Below are 17,041 nucleotides of genomic sequence, written 5' to 3'. Positions count from 1 at the left end.
CTATTCTCCAGGTACAAGTTGCAGTTCAGTGCAGCTGGATTGCTGTGGTAGGACTTCCGACTATGTTCTAAGAAAGTGGGCTAAGAGGAGGCTACTTTTCATTCAGATCATGTGAAAACCCCTTCCTTGCTTTTGGTTTATCTGTGGAAGGAGGAGGTTTATCTCTTTACTGAAAGAGATGCTGCTGCTAACTTTTGGAGGGAATCCTGCAGAGCAGAGGCATTCTACACTTGCCAAGGACTTGAATGAAAATGTCACACTTTTGTGAGCAGATGGCCAGAGGGGAGTATGTGATAAGGGACTTTGCTTATGCCAGAGAAAGGATGCATTTTAATAATTTTATTTCTTTATTAATTTCTCTACTTATTGTCTCCCAGAAGATATCACCCTGTTATTACTGACCTATAGTTTTATTTTTCCAAGGAAGTCATTGGCTGTTTAGGGTCATAGTGTACATATGTCGTGTAAAGTCCTGCAAATGGTAGGAATGATATGACTAAAAGCTTAATTTTGAATCTTTGTTATGTTGATTTCATTTTTAGTGATTTGAGTGTGGATTTCTGGATTGTTTTATAGTCTCATTTTCATTACTAAAATGAATATATTTGTTAGATAAAATTCCAGCCTAATGTTAACTTTTTTCAGATATGTATTATTGTAATTTATAGAAGGGTTACATTATATTAGCCAGATAGAAGGTACATTACTTCATAAACATTGATACCCTTTCTCATGTCTTGGTCCCCATTTCCCTCCCCTCACCCCTGCCCCTCATCTTGATTTCCCCCCTTCCCTATTCTATTTCAAATAACCAAATAAACATATATACAATATATCAGAAAACAAAGTAAAATACTTTAACCAAGGGACAGCAAAAGAGATGAGAGATAATATAGTACATTAAGGACAACAATCACACATTATAAATAGTCTCTCTTTTTTTTTGCAGAGAATACTAATCCTATTTGACCTTCTTAGATGGTACTTCCATTTCTGATTCAGGATAACTTGCAAAGAATTTCTGTAAATGGGATACTGAGGAGTTTGATTTGTATTGTCAAAATGAACATCTTTCACATACATTTTTCTGAATAGTTGCATATTGAGCAATATTTGATTGTAGATTTGCCCATCTATACTTTTCCTCTGACAGAGTATCACAGAATGTGGATTTTGAAATTTTGTTTTCAAACTAGAAAAAAAATGGATTAAATTATGTCTTACACTATACAAATTGCTATTGATATGACCAAGAACATCGGCAGTGTTTTTGGTTTGTAAACAAAATTAAATAGATCCATATGTAGTGACAATAAGATAATTGATTTTAGCTGATGCGCTCTTACATTTAGGACTTTCAGCCAAAATAAAATGACCTTGACAACGTACTTACTTAGTCAGTGTAAGTAGATGAATGATTAGAATCATCTTTGGCACCCTTAATTATTACTTCATTATCTCAAAGAGAACTCTTTGAAATCTGTAGCGACCTGGATTGGAGATACCTATTATAGCATCTGCATCACTAAACAGAGGTAGCACAGTACACTTAAGATTCCTCCTGAAGATGACAAATCACATATGCTAGCATTAAAATCCGAATCTCAAATTAAATGGTCAAGTGATAGCATCAGAAATTGTTTCTTCTCATTTCCTTTCACCTGCCAGGGGAAAATACTTTCTGGAGTGTCTGTATGATGCATAGTTATTTACTCCTCGGGCAGTTACTCTCTAGCCACTGATACAGGCTCCCAGTGCCATTGTTAGACTACATGAGACTTCTTGGCCATTGTGAATCCAGGCTTATAAATCTGATACTAGTATAGATACATGTATTGGTTCCAGAAACTGAAAATTTGTACCAGAGACATACTGAATGAATTAGTCGTCATCAGTTTCATGAATGAAGATATATATTTTTTAATTTGACTTTTGGTAGGCTTTAGAAATGCTGTTTTACTAACTGAAATTTTTGATTCTATGACTAGATCCTGATAACCATCGATAAATAAATTACTCTTCCTTCACACTATTTAGTTGTGTGTTCTTTACATCAGCAAGCAAACAGAAAAAGAAAAATAATCAACTTATGTACTCAGATAGACTCCATAAATTGAGACACTACTCTTCGTTGAGGCTAATCCCTGAAAACTGGGATTTTGATAATTTATTATAGCTTATTCCAAATACTTGACTGTTTATAAGACTTGAACGCATAAGAAATGACCAAATAATAATTTGATAATGGCTTTATTTTCAACCTAGATTGAGAAAGGTAGGTAGTTAGCATGTACATATTTACATAACAAAAGCTGCATACCATATATAAAGTCATCCTAGCATTAATTTTCATATTCCCATCTCTCAGAAAATAATGAAAACCATAACTTCATATGTTATGAAAATGTCTCTACTCTCTCAATTCCTTCAAGACAGAATAAGGTTATAAATAAATCTATACATTCTTACATGCATAAGAAATAGAGTTGACTCTCTCCTTTCAACCTACCTTATTTTGTTCTTTAGTGTTTTGTTCTATAGTGGTTATAGTTGGACTTTATTACCTTTTGTTAAAAAAAAATCTTGGTCTTCAGATGTGCATTTGCCCAAAATTCATTTAAAAGGCAGAACATTTACCACTATCTTTTCTAAGAAGTTGTCTTTCTTTAAATTGCTTTGCAAATGCCTGTCTTGAAAATGGATTCTGCTAGTATTGGTTCATTCCCATCTTGGATGTTCTTTTGCTTGGGCCTCACACCTATAAAGTAAGGGTAATAAAGGATATTTAAAAAAATGTTTCCCTTTTTATCAGGACTATAATTTACAGATTGGAGATGATACTGAAAAGAAATTGCACTTTCAATAATTGCATAGAGACATACATACTTATACTTCCTGAATAACTGTAAATGAAATGTCTTTCATTGTACACAGTGTGGCTATTTATCTCTCATTAAGTATGGAAATGATACCGTTCCTTACTCCTGCACTTGAAATTTAATTGGTTTTTATGCTTCATTGATTTGTATGACCATGAATATGGCCACCGGAGTTATTTGAGTCTTTACTACTTGGAATCAAATTGAGAAAAGGCCCGTAGGTTCTGAAACTCAGGGAAAAAATAGGTAGATTTTTGAATGTGGAGTGAACTAGACTAAGAATTGGCTGCTGGCACTTAGAAATTGTGTGTGTGTGTGTGTGTGTGTGTGTGTGTGTGTGTGTGTAGTGTGTATATTAAAGTAAATTAGGCTCAGAGAGACAAAAGGTTCATGCTTTCATTCATATGTGGAAATTAGATCTAATTTATAAAGATGTATGAAAACATTCAGGATCATACACAAATCATGATTTTTAAAGTATGGTATATGTTGGGGAGGTGTGAAATGGTATAAATCTTGGAATAACTAACAAGATGAATACCAGGAATCTGAAGCATATGTTTTTTGATGGGCAGGGGGAAGGGAACATATGAATGGAAAGAAAGTGGGTGAATACAACCATAATTTTCAATGTATCTAAGTGAAAATTTGAACTAGATAAATTGAACAGATAGGAGAGGTTGGGAGAGTTTGGGTGATGGAATGAGATGATTTTGGTTATGATGTTCTCAAAAATGCTATGTTGAATTGAAACCTCTTTGTACAATTACCTAAAAATAATTGAAATAATAACACTATAAAAATCCTCCCTAAAAAGCACATTAGACCTCACTGTAAAGTGTGGGGTGGCTGGCTACTGCATTTCAAGGTAGGAAAATAGCTCTCTACATTCCCAAGAATGGCTATGGGATATACATGCACTTGAACAATTTAAGGAATACCCTAGAAACCTTAGAGATGGCTCTAATCCGATTTTATTGATTACACATATAATATGTAAATATACATGCTTTGACTAGAATAATTTATTTCTCCACACATTTGCATATCTTAGAAATAAATTAATGCTATGAACGGAGGTGTTAAGAGCTAGGTTAAATATGAAGTCGCTGCCAGGCGTGGTGGCTCACGCCTGTAATCCTAGCTACTCAGGTGGCTGAGATATGAGGACTGGGGTTCCAGGCCAGCCCAGCCCAGGCAATGCAGAGCTGAGAGACTCTATTCTTCAATTAATCACTAGAAAATGGGAAATGAGGCTGTGGCTCAGGGTAGGGAGGTAGCCTTGAGCTGAAGAGCTCAGGGACAGCACCCAGGCCCAGGGGTATGGCGATAGTCTTAAGCTGAAGAGCTCAGAGACAGTGCCCAGGCCAGAGTTCAAGCCCCACGATCTCCCATACAAAAAATGTGAAGTCTCTGCTGTTATGGAACTTGAAAAAATATTGTTAAGTCTACATATTGATATGTAGTAATAAGCTATTAAATAATATGTTACAGACATGTATTATTATATGATAACCATTTCTCCCTAAATATGTGAAATACTCCTAAAGTTCACGTAAACATTTGCAAATTAGAAGCCTCCACTCTGGGTATATCAAGTTTCTTACTCATTCTAGAAGCTTTTATTGAACACATGTTGTGAGTTGTAACTGGCCCTCGGATTACTCAATAGTTAATGAGAAACTTAATATAAATATTAATTATACTTAGTAGTGCATTCTATAATAATGGTATGTACAAAGAGCTATGAAATTTCAGAAACTTGCCTTAGTATGGAAGACAAATAATGCAATATTTGAGTTAGAGGTACAAGTTTTCAAATTAAGATTTCTTCCACTTAGCTGGATGACCTTGAACAATGTAGCTCTATGAATTAAGGCTCATCACAGGCTATTTTTTTGCAATTATTAATTTATTAGTATCATCCAGGATTCAAATGTTCAGTATTCCTCCTAAAATTACATTAACAAATGCAAATGGAAAGAATCCAAATTATAACAAAACAGCACTCCATCACAAAAGCAGGTAAAATGACAAGAACGCTATTTTAAAACACTGGCACTTTAAGAGAAGCATTATCTCAAAAAACCACAAAATTGCCAAATTGTTCCCTAAACTTCTAAGCAGATAAACATGACTCTAATGGATAAGTCTGGGGAAAAATTTCAAACAAATTGGGTAATTTGCCCTACAATGCAAAGTTTGTCTTTGATTTAGAACGGGAAAAACCACAACATAGGAAAATATAACCTATTTTAAATGTGGCATAATTAAAAAACAAAAACAAAAACTGGTCGAATTAGTTTAAAGTACTTTTAAGAGAGTCTCAAAGTTTCCTGAGTAGTCCATATTTAAGATAAATGCAAAAGGGCATATACAGCCACTACTTTCCCTGGGACTAATGTCAACAACAAAAAAAATCTTGCATTTTAAGCTCACGCTTTTGGGTGTACATTCTCAGGTCTTCTTTCAGGGGGGTACTGCAAAATGTAACTGCCATTACATGGTAATGGGAGTTAAAGAACAGAGTCCTTCTGTGAAGATTATAGTTTTCCATAAGTCCTTCAAGGACAGACTTTCAAATTGTTTAATTCTAATAATCCCATGCTGTGAATAGAACTGATTATTCACTTTGTAAAATGTAAGTGGGCCATGTGAAACTTGATGAGAGATTTTAGTTTCAGTTATGGATGAAAATGTCCCCAATTTAACTTTTATTACCCCCACTATGACCTATAGGGTATGGAGACAAGTTTATCAGCTAATAGATGAAAAGATAAAACACTGCAGTATAATTCTGGTGATCCAAAATGGGCAAAAGCAAAAGACTAGTTTCCCCTCAAGACAAAAAATTCCAGACCTATGGAAAGGACAACAATACTAATAAAAAAATTGTATTTACTTAGAAGCATTCAGAATGTCAACAAAACAGTTGCAACTTTTTTTTTTTTGCAATTACAGAGTGGTAGTTAACAGAACAACAATTATTTCGTATAAGCTGCGTCAGACAACTGAAGATGAAAAAACTATCGTCCCCATATATAACTAATTTGTGCTGTGCACCAACAAGAACCTGCTTTAAATTTCCATGCCAATTTACAACCCCCTTATTGTACCAGGCAAGGTTAGTGGCTGTTGAAAAGACCACCAGGACAGGGCTATCTAAAGACACATTTGGTAGTGTGTTAACTATACAAAAAAAAGACACTGTACAGTTTAAAAACAAATCTTACACAGCCTTATATTTCATTTTTTTTTCTTTAAAAGGAGTGAGTTGTGTACAGGGGGATTAAATGCTTTATAGAGAAGAAAAAAAACTGCTAGAACCAACTTATTCATCATCATCCTCTTCCTCTTCTTCCTCATCCTCTTCATCTTCCTCATCTTCCTCCTCTTCCTTCTTTTTCTTGCTCTTTTCAGCCTTCACAACCCCCTTTTTTGCTGCATCAGGCTTTCCTTTAGTTCCGTATTTTTCCTTCAGCTTAGCAGCCTTCTCGGGCTGCTCGTCATCTGAGCAGTGTTGTTCCACATCTCTCTCAGTTTTTTTGCAACATCACCAATAGACAGGCCAGGATGCTCCCCTTTGATTTTAGGGCGATATTCAGAACAGAACAGGAAGAAGGCCGAAGGAGGCCGAAGGAGGCCTCTTGGGTGTATTGGGATCCTTGAACTTCTTTTTTGTTTCCCCTTTAGGAGAGATGTAGGTTTTCATTTCTCTTTCATAACGAGCCTTGTCCGCCTTGGCCATGTTTTCAAATTTCCCTTTCTCTTGAGCAGACATAGTCTTCCACCTCTCTGAGCACTTCTTAGAAAACTCTGAAAAGTTAACTTCTTCTTGTGCTCCTCCCAGCAAGTTTGCCCAAAGAATGCATATGATGACATTTTGCCTCTCGGCTTCTTAGAATCTCCTTTGCCCATGTTTAGTTTTTCCTCCGCCAGGCACAGAGTCACTCGGTGCCCGTCTGGCTCTCACTTGCCCCTGCACTGTCTCTGTGGAGCTCAATGTACTGCAATGGCTGTCTCATCACAGGCTATTTTAAGATTTACATAAATTAATACATAGCTAATCCTAGCAACAGTACTTGAAAGAGGACCAGTCTTTCTAGAAGGAAGGCAATAGGGAAGGATTAATTGTTGAGAAAACCATAAAAACAAGCCAGAACTCGCAGTTAATATAGGGCTACATATTCAGATTTATTGAGGAGGCCTTTATTTCATATAAAGGACAAGAAAGGGGTCTAGGAATTAATACACAACAGTTAGCATTTTGAAAGCAGAAACTGGGTAACTCTTGAGAAGGAAACTTCACTCTCTTGTATGCAGAGAAAAAGAATGTCATAGTAACAAAATGTTTGTGATCTGAGTAATATGAACAGGGATTCAGGGCCAGGTTGATTCAGAATATTTTCACATTTTCCTATTATGTGTTTCTAGATTATGAAAGCAATTTTTCTCTTTTATGAGAAATCAATAAAACAGATGCTCCTTATAGAAACCGGAGAAGATGTTCTTTTAAAGTGTTAATTGTTTCAGCATGTTCTCTCAGATGGCTTCATGTTGTACACGGTCAGGATCATCCACTCTAATTGAAACCAGTTAATGTAATGTGTAAGCTAGTCTGCGTGTGTTCTAAAGGCTCTCTTAAAGTTCCTCTTTGTCATGTTTTCTTCAGTGTTCATCGTGTTACATAATTTTAGGTACAATCTACATAAATATTCACAGACCATGGCATTCAGAAATACCTAACATAGGCTGTGTGTGCTTTCCAGATGATTCCAGAGTTCCTGTGAAGACTGCACCTACCAGGCTAACTCTAATCCTAGACAATTATACCCACGATGGCTTTGAAGGGATATTGTATTCCCAAAGAGTGGATAACTGTTTTTACTTTTTAAGACAATGTTTTCATACTATCAGCAGTCTTCTTACAGAATGAAGAGTCAGAACATTATCAGAGGAGCATAGTTTTACAAAATTACAGAAAATTGTAGAGCACAGGCTCTTAAATTGTTGGGCACTGGACTTGAGTGTGTCTAGCCATATGAATGGTGGCTATGGGAATTGAAAAGAATCCAGAGGAAATTATCCTAGAAAAAGCATGGTGTACTTGAAGAAATGTGAGTCGTTAGGATGGCTGTAGTCCCAGTTTTGCTGTAGTCAAGGGCTCTAAGTTAGGGGAAATATGAGGAAGATGAGATTGATGCAAAGGATACTAGTTCTTTTTCTTTTTTGGCATTCCTGGAACCTTACTCTTACACCAGTTTCCTCCCTAGTCACACTGATCCAGAAAGGAAACTAAAAATGTTAATTGAGGGATACTGGTTCCTTAGAATGATTAAAGGGCATTCCGAGTGAGCACACATCAAAATATATAGCGAACAGAAGTCACATAAGCGTGCACCTACTATGCCCTTCATTCCTTTCCTTCCTTCGTTCCTCCTCTCTCTTAGTTTTTCAGCCAAAGATATTTATGACATTCTTCCCATCCTGTTTGTTTGTTGCTATTGTTTCTCATCAGTGCTTTCTTTTTCAATTCTCTTCATTTTTGCTGAGGTAATTTATAGATGTGGTAAGTCCACCATTTAAAGAGCACAATTCAGTCATTTATTTCATCCACAGTTATAAAACTAGCCACTACAATTAATTTTAGAACATTTTTATGACTGTCCAAATGTATACTGATTAGCAGAAATCCTTCACCCATTCTCCCTCATCCCACAACAACCAGTGGTCTACTTTCTGCAGACGTTTCCTGTTCTAGCCATTTTCCATCAAGGGAATTATTTAATAAGCAGTTTAGTTATAGTGACTGGTAGCTTTCATTGACTGTTTGTGTTCTAGGTAAATCAATGTTATTACATGTATTAGTCTTTCATTACTTTTTTTGGTCAGTTATGGGGCTTGAACTCAGGGCCTGGGTGCTGTCCCTGAGCCTCACTGTGCTCAGGGCTAGCACTATACTGCATGTGCCACAGTGGCCACTTTGGGGTTTTGAGGGATTAATTGAAGATAGTCTCATAGCGACTTTTTCTCCCCTGGTTGTCTTCTAACTGGGATTCTTTTTTGTTTTTTTAATTTTATTATTGGGGTTAAAGTTACATTCATCAGGTAGTAGGTGCATTACTTCTCACACATTGATACCCCAACTTATGTTTTTGTTTCAGTTTCCACTCCCCAACCCCTCCCAATCATCTTGTTCCCCTTCTTCCCGTCCCTATTTCAAAGAAACAAATGTATACAATATACCCAATAACATTCAGATACAGTAACCATGTGAGATAATCATAAGGGGAAAAAAAAAGAAGAAATAACAATACATTAAGAACAACAATCACAAAGGTAAACCTCTTGTTTCCATTTCCTAGAGTTCATTTCATTTCATCTCATTCTATATGACCTTAGTGCATAGCTTTGAGATATGGTGATCCTCTGCTAGGAGACACCTAGATGTGTACTAAATTAATACAAACGAAGGAAACTATGGGGCCTAGGCTCCTTTGTATCTGTCTTACTTCATTTAATATAATTTTTCCCACATTTTTTCCATTTTCTTACCAATGGGGTGAAGTCATTCTTTCTAATGATAGCATAGAATTCCATTGTGTACCACATCTTCTTGATCCATTCATCTACTGAAGGACATCTGAATTGGTTCCATAATCTTAACTATGGTCAATAATGCTGCAGTGAACATCATTGTGCTAGTGGCTTTAGTATGTCCTTGTTTCTGGACATTTGAATAAACGCCAAGGAGTGGAATTGCTGGGTCATTGGGGAGCTCTGTTTAGTCTTTTGAGGAACCGCCATACTGCTTTCCAAAGTGGTTGAAGGAGTTTATACTTCCTGCAACAGTGTAGTGGTGATCCCTCTTGGTCACATCCCCCCATGGTCTGTTGTTACTAGATTTCTTGATAATGGCCATTTTAACAGGAGTGAGGTAGAATCTCAAAGTTGTTTTGATTTGTGGTTTTTTGGCCAGAGATGTTGAGCATTTCTTCATGTGTCTACAAGCCATTTTTATTTCCTATTCAGAGAAGTCTCTCAGTCTTTATCCTACCTTTTAATGGGATGGTTGTTTCTTTGAGGATTTGTTTTGGAGAGATTCAATTTTTCTACCTGTAGGTATATTTTAGATATGAGGCCCTTGTCTGTTGTATGGCTAGTGAAGATCTTCTCCCACTTTGTGGGCTTTCTATTTAGCTTGCTAGCTATGTCCTTTGCCATACAGAAGCTCTGCAATTAAATGTAGTCCCATTTGTCCAAACTTGGATTTGTGTTTCTGAGTCTTTATTAAGAACGTTTCAACCTGTGCCAATGAGTCCTGTCCTAGTGTATCTCCTATTCCTTTTTGTAAAGTTTTCAGGGTATCTCCTTTTACCTTAGGGTCTTTCATCCATTTGGAATTAATTCTGGTACAGGATGACATAGAAGGATTCAACTTTAGTTTCTACAGGTGCTTAACCAATTCTGCCAGCACAATTTGTTGAAGAGGCTGTCTTTCTTCTATCCTATTCTTTGGCTCCCTTATCAAAGATTAGATGGCCATAGGTTGGTGGTTTGATTCCTGGGTCTTCAATTCTGTTCCATTGATCCTCAGGATCAATGGTACTTGTTGGACAAGTACCAAGCTCATTTGATTACTATAGATTTGTAATAGAGTCTAAAATTTGGTATTAATATTTCTCCATCACTGTTCTTTCTGCTAAGGATTGTTTTTGCTATACAGGGTCTTTTATTATTCCCTGAGAATTTTTGGATTGTTTCCTCTATTTCCTTAAAGAATGACATTGGGATATCGATGGGTATTGCTTTGAATTTGTAGATAGCCCTTGTCAGGATTGTCATTTTCACAATGTTAGTTCTTCTAATCCAGGAGCTTTGGAACTTTTTCCATTTTCTCAGTTCTGCTTTAATTTCCTTTCTTAGGTTTTTAAAGTTTTCATCATAAAGTTCCTTTACATACTTAAGTTAATTTTCGAAGTATTTTTTGAGGGTATTGCAGAAGGGATTGCTTTCCTGATTCCTGCCTTGCTCTTCTCACTGTTGGTGTACAAGAAAGCCATTGATTTGGGGGGGGGGGTAATTTTATACCCTGCCACCTTGCCAAAGTTTTGAATCAGCTCAAGTAACTTGGGAGTGGAATCTGTAGGGATCTTTAAATACAGAACCATGTCATCTGCAAAGAGGGAAAGTTTCATTTCTTCTTTCCCTAATTGGATCCCTTTTATATTTGCTTCTTGCCTTATTGCTCTGACTAAGAATTCCAATAATATATTAAAGAGGAGTGGAGAGAGTGAACATCCTTGTCTTATTCCTGATTTTAGAGGAAATGGCTTTAGCTTTTAGCTAGCTGTGGGTTTGTCATACACAGCCTTTATTATACTGAGGAATGTTCCATGGATTCCTAGTTTCTCCAGAGCTTTTAGCAGAAAGGGGTGTTGGATCTTGTCAAATGCTTTTTCTCCATCTATTGAGTTAATCATGTGATTCCTGTCTTTGCTACTGTTAATGTGATAAATTATATTAATTGACTTGCATATGTTGAACCAGCCTTGCATTCCTGTGATGAATCCTGTTTGATCATAGTATATAATGTTTTTTTGAGTTGTTGAAGATGATTGGCCAGTATTTTGTTGAGAAGTTTTGCAGCAATGTTCATCAAAGAAATGGGTCTATAGTTCTTGGAGTCCCTGTCTAGCTTTGGAATGAAGGTTATGCTGGCTTCATAGAATGAGTTTGGAAAAGAGTCCTCCCCTTCAATTTCATTGAACAGTTTGCGGGGTATTTCTTTGAACTCTGCTTTGAAGGCCTTATAGAATTCATCTGTGAATCCATTAGGTCCTAGGCTTTTCTTGGATGGGAGGTCTCTTATTGCCATTTCTATTTCATTACTTAAAATATGCCTGTTTAGTTGGTTTAGATCTTATTTGTTCAGTTTGGCTAACTGTGATTCTCAGGTCTCAGCCTCCCGAGTAGCTAGAATTTCTGGTATGAGCCATTCGAGTTTGCCCATTCCTTTTTTTTAAAAAAAACTTTTTCTTTGTGAAAGAAAAATAACAATAAATATAAACTATAGAGGTTAGAGATACATATACTTAACTCAGTTTCTGGCAGATTATACCTGGTCAATATACACTAATTATGTTAGTATTATGACATTTATCAGCAATGAAGAAATTAATATTGTGGTTACAGTTTAAGATGTATGTTGACTCTCAAAGGCATTTGAACAAAGAAGGTTCTGAGAGCTTAGCCCACATTTATTCATATTAAATTTCACAAAATTTAATATTCATGACTTAATTAAATATCTCTTGTATATCCTTAACTTACCTCAAATAGTGTAAGGTAATTTTATTTTTGCCAGTCCGGGACTTGAGCTAAGGGCCTGAGCACTGTCCTTGGACTTTCTCAAGGCTAGAGCTCTACCACTTGAGCCTCAGCACCACTTCCGGCTTTTTTCTATGTATGTGGTACCGAGGGATTGAACCTGGGTCTTCGTGCATGCTAGACAAGCACTCTACCACTAGGCCAAACTCCCGGCCCCATGTAAGGTAAATTTTAAAATGAAGTTTTAGCTTATTAAAAATAAACTTAGGGGGAAAATGCATAAAGATTTGAATCTCTTCCTCCTCCTCCTTGCTAGTGATTTGTCTTACAGATCATATGTCTTTGAAAGACTTTTATAAACTCAGAACAATTTCTGTATTTGTTTGGGCTACTTGATTTTCTGCAAAGTGTTGTGGAAGAATGAGGTGCAGCTCTGAGTGTTGAAAAAGAATTTGCAAACATGATTGTTTTAGTTTGGGAGTACTAAGTCCAGTGCAATTACAATGGAGCACTTTCCTTACAATGAAGTGAATTGCTGTTTTATGTACTCTCATCCAGGTGCTTCTCTTTAACTATTGTCTTAGCTTTTATATGGTGTTATTACATCTCTGTGGAACAAACATAGACACCATCAAGTGCTTTGTGTTTGGTATTCATAGACTCAGCTACAGATGTAGAAAAATAAATGACTGCTCTCACAAGTGAATAACTCCACTTAAAGGCTTACATTGCAAATTTTTCCTTAAAGAATCTTTCCCTACAATAACCAAGGCCTTGGTATATCATAGCATCAGAATTGAGATGAAAGGCTATATAAATGAATGGAAGTGTACTCTTAGTCGAAGTGTTTAGAAGCATTGACAGTGATTTATTCCTTGTGATTTTTATAATTATAAGCAGGAAAATATTAAGGAGCTATTACCTGAGTTATATAAAGCAAGTATAAACTGTCTTGTCCCTGCTTCCTTTTCTGAGTTTTGGTGCGGTCCTATGTTTTGTGCTCATGCTCTGCTCAGACTTGTCTTGTTAGATTTAGCCTTAGGTAGTCTTGTCAGAGAAGAGATTCCATAAGGCCATATCTGTAGCAGCAGCCAGTTTCTTGGTACCTATGCAGAGAAAGAGTCAATGTCAAATTTCTCAGAGCAGCCCCAAGCTACCCCAGGCCACTGTGGAATTATATGAAATATTTGGACAAAGTCTGGCCTAAAGTAAACTTTTCATAGCACTCGACACAGAAATGCAACATTAATTAACTGTACTTCCTCAAGGAGTTCCTGATGGGCACTAGCCGACCTGGTCCCAAGCCTGCCTCAAAAAAGCAGCCCCTCCCAGGCTAGATTAATGGCACGATGCTCCAGCATCAGCAAACAAAGGTACAACAAATGCATCTAATCAAAGCTCCAAGCTTGAACATAAGGGGAGTGGGCAGAAAAGGGACAGATTTGTATGGCAACTACTTTTCCAATACTGCAATGTGGAAAAACATATACAAACATTTGAATATTTCTTTTGCTGACCCATATATTTTCAACCGATTCAAAACAAACATTTAATTAAAAAAATGAATACCACTCAGGTCTGCATGGGCTAAATCAACCTGTGGGAAATAAAGCAAAATGCTAATTGATCTTGATGACTATTATACATCGCATGTCAGTGAAGTAAAATGTTTTCATAATTTAACATCCCTGACTTAATTAAATAACTCTTATAAATACTCCCTCAAAAGATGCTGTGTATAGAATCAGCATATTTCTGCAGTGGATTTGGTCATACATCATTATTCCTTATGTTATGTCAGCATTTTCATTAAAGAGTTGAACTCTATAAGCTGGAAGCAAAAAATGCATTCTGGGCTAAAATGTAATATACACAAATACAAAATCATTGTCCTAAAGCAGTTTTCTAAAGTATACACAGCACTGAAGTTTTATGACACTGAAAATTTGAGGTCTGTAGGAAGACCTATGAGAACCCAACAGAGTCTAATATATCCCTGTATCTTTGCATGAGGACAGAGTCTGGCAAGGAAACTGGGCTGTAGGAAGGAATATAAGACTTTCTGTCACTAGGCCAGAGCATTAGGGTTCTTTGATTTTATTCTTGGTTATACTACTTGCAACACACTTGAGTAAGAATGAACTTTGAGCTAAAATTCTGCCTCTGCCCTTTATAAAACTGAGAAATGTCTTAATCTCTTTGAGTTTCTTGTGTGCATTGAATTTAGTAGAGACCTATAAAACTCCAAGACATTGCTCATTACTTTCTCATGATTTGCAATGATGTTGAGAGCTGGTTCCTCAATCTTCTTGACCAGAGTACTTATTCTGAAGGTTCATTTTTAAATGAGTAGCTTTTCTTAAATTATGTTGCTAAACCTGAACTATTAATTCAATCAAATCATATAACATTAAACCTTTCAAAAGGACAAAATATTAAACAAAATGTAAGAACAGCTCATATAAATTTTGAGTTAATAGAAAATTAGCCATTTTCTAGCCTTTGTCTCCCAGCCTAGGGAAATACATTGCCTTCTATAGCCTTCTACTGTGTAGATAGAATAGTGAAAAATGATCCCAGTCAACATGAGCAGGCATTAGTGGGTGAGAGAACCCTTACCTGCCTTGTTGAGTTTCCTCAGCAAGAAATATGTGGCTTCTTATGGAAGACTAGAAAATATTCTTTTACAGCCATCTGAAGAAAACACAGTTTTAAATGGGTGGGACCTAGAATTCTTCTTCTCAGAACAATTATCCTCGTTTTTTTTTCCTTTTTTCTCATATATTTTAATTGTAATTAATAGAAGGGTTACAGTTATATTCACCAGATTATCCTAGTTTTTGCCCATAGTTAATCACCACAATATGTTATTTAAATAGTGGAAGTCATTTGTTAATTTTTTACATTATATGTCCCTCTTTCATCCCTCTTTCCTTAATTTAACAAATATTTACAAGGTATCTACTATGTCCCAGGCATTATTTCAGGTCCTATAAATTTAAATAGTATGAGAAAGCAGATACAATCCTGCCATTGTGTAGTAAATAGAAGTAAATCAAATACTTGCATAGGTAAAAATAATGATGTAACTGTGAATGTACTACAAAGATGGTATTTAAGGTACACTGGGGACACACGTGAGGAGGCATTGAGGTAGTGAGGGAGGTCAGAGAAGTGTTCTAGAGGAAATGGTAATTAAGGTCAAGGTTGCAAAGCAGGACAACTTGGAGGCAGTTGATGGAGTAAATCATCCATAGGAACAGCAGGTAAGCAGGCCCCATTACTCTTATTGGTATGTGAAGACAAATTACTTATAGATCTTTTACAGAATTCTAGGCAGAAGATAGTGGTATCATGGATTAGGATGATAGTGGAGCTGGAGCGTCATGAACAATCTGTGATACTTGGAAACATTCCAAAACGTTGAAATGATAATTTATGATGGAAAAACGAGGAAAGATTATCAGAGATGACACTTAGCTCAGTTCTTGCATGATTTATGTCATTCTAAAAGTGTGGCAAAAGTTTATGTTCAATTGTAGTAGAGTATTATACTCTTGACAAGTAAAGTTTGAAAGGTCTTTAAGATGAAAAGTAGAGATGTCATGTTGGTCTATGAAAATAGACAAGAAGGTAGTGTATCAGATATGCTATGTCAAAGAAGGTCTGTTTTGAGTGAAATATGAATGTATTTAAAAGTTGATGAAGCTGAGAAGCTGAGTTGAAGACTGTGGAAACAATAGATTATTCTACCAGAAAGTCACAGTAGAGCAGTTTAAATAATGTGCTAAGGATTGAAGAGTAAATAAAAGTTGATTGTTACATATTTTTAGCATAATATTAGTTTAATCTACATTGAAAATGCTAATGGGTGGTATTAAATGAGTAAGAGAAGGCCTAATCAATAATGAATGTTTCTGGATAAGATGGAAATAGATGAGTCAAAGACTGTGTCATGGTTGATCTCTGGTACATAAATGCAAATACATCATATTCTGAATATGATGGAAGGAAACTTAGAGAGTCCCAGTAGGATAACTTCTCTTTATTTTGCAATATAAGACATTAGAGAAATTTCTGGGGAAGAGAGAAGAGGTGAGATGCAGAATCTATGTATAGAAATATCTAGTAAGAAATGGGAGGGGGTGGGGGGAGGGAAATGGGGACAAAAACATGAGAAGAGGTATCAATGTCTGGTGAATATAACTGTCACCCCTCTATTCATTTCAATAAAATAGATATGTAAAGAAGAATCGGGAGGACAAAATGAGCAGAGAAAATAAATGACTGTCTATAGAATTTCTTTCAATTGCTAATGAACATTTCATTCTTTATGGAACCCACTTCACAACCTGATTTTGTTCTGAATTCCCCTTATACAAATACAAACTCCATCTCACCTTGCCCGGATGTGTCCCTTCCTCTCTTTCTCTCCCCCACTCTCCTGCTCTCTCTCTCCCTCTTTCTCTCTCTCTCTCTTCCTCTCTTTTTCTCTCTCCCTCTGCCCCAGTCCCCCTCCCCCTTCCCCCTTCTCTCTCTTTCTTTCTCTTTCTCTCTCTTTTTTCTGGGGTTTGAACCAGAGCCTGGGTGCTCTCTCAGAGCTATTTTGCTCAAGGCTTTCACTAAACTACTTTCTGCTGTTTAATTGGAGATTCATTTGCTTGCCTGCCTGGGCTGGTTTTGAGCTGCAATCACTACTCAGTTCTCAAACTCCTGAATAGTTAGGATTGTAGATGTGAGCAGTAACTTGTTACCCATTGATTTTGTATCATTTTGTCCTGATTTTCTGACTTTGTCTAATCTCTATAACAGAAGAGGGCAAGTTCTCAATG

The 17,041-nt window shown here is 36.3% G+C and overlaps 1 protein-coding gene across 12 annotated transcripts in view; it reads left to right on the top strand.

The window, feature by feature from the left end:
• The window catches only part of Dlg2 (discs large MAGUK scaffold protein 2), a 1,918,473-nt gene that overhangs the window by 383,664 nt on the left and 1,517,768 nt on the right, over positions 1 to 17,041 (top strand). The window lies entirely within an intron of this gene.

The sequence above is a fragment of the Megascapheus bottae genome, chromosome 16 (genome assembly GCF_031878675.1).
Source record: "Megascapheus bottae isolate mThoBot1 chromosome 16, mThoBot2.hap1, whole genome shotgun sequence".
Taxonomy (NCBI): Eukaryota; Metazoa; Chordata; class Mammalia; order Rodentia; family Geomyidae; genus Megascapheus; species Megascapheus bottae.
This window is presented reverse-complemented; position numbering and strand designations above follow the sequence as displayed.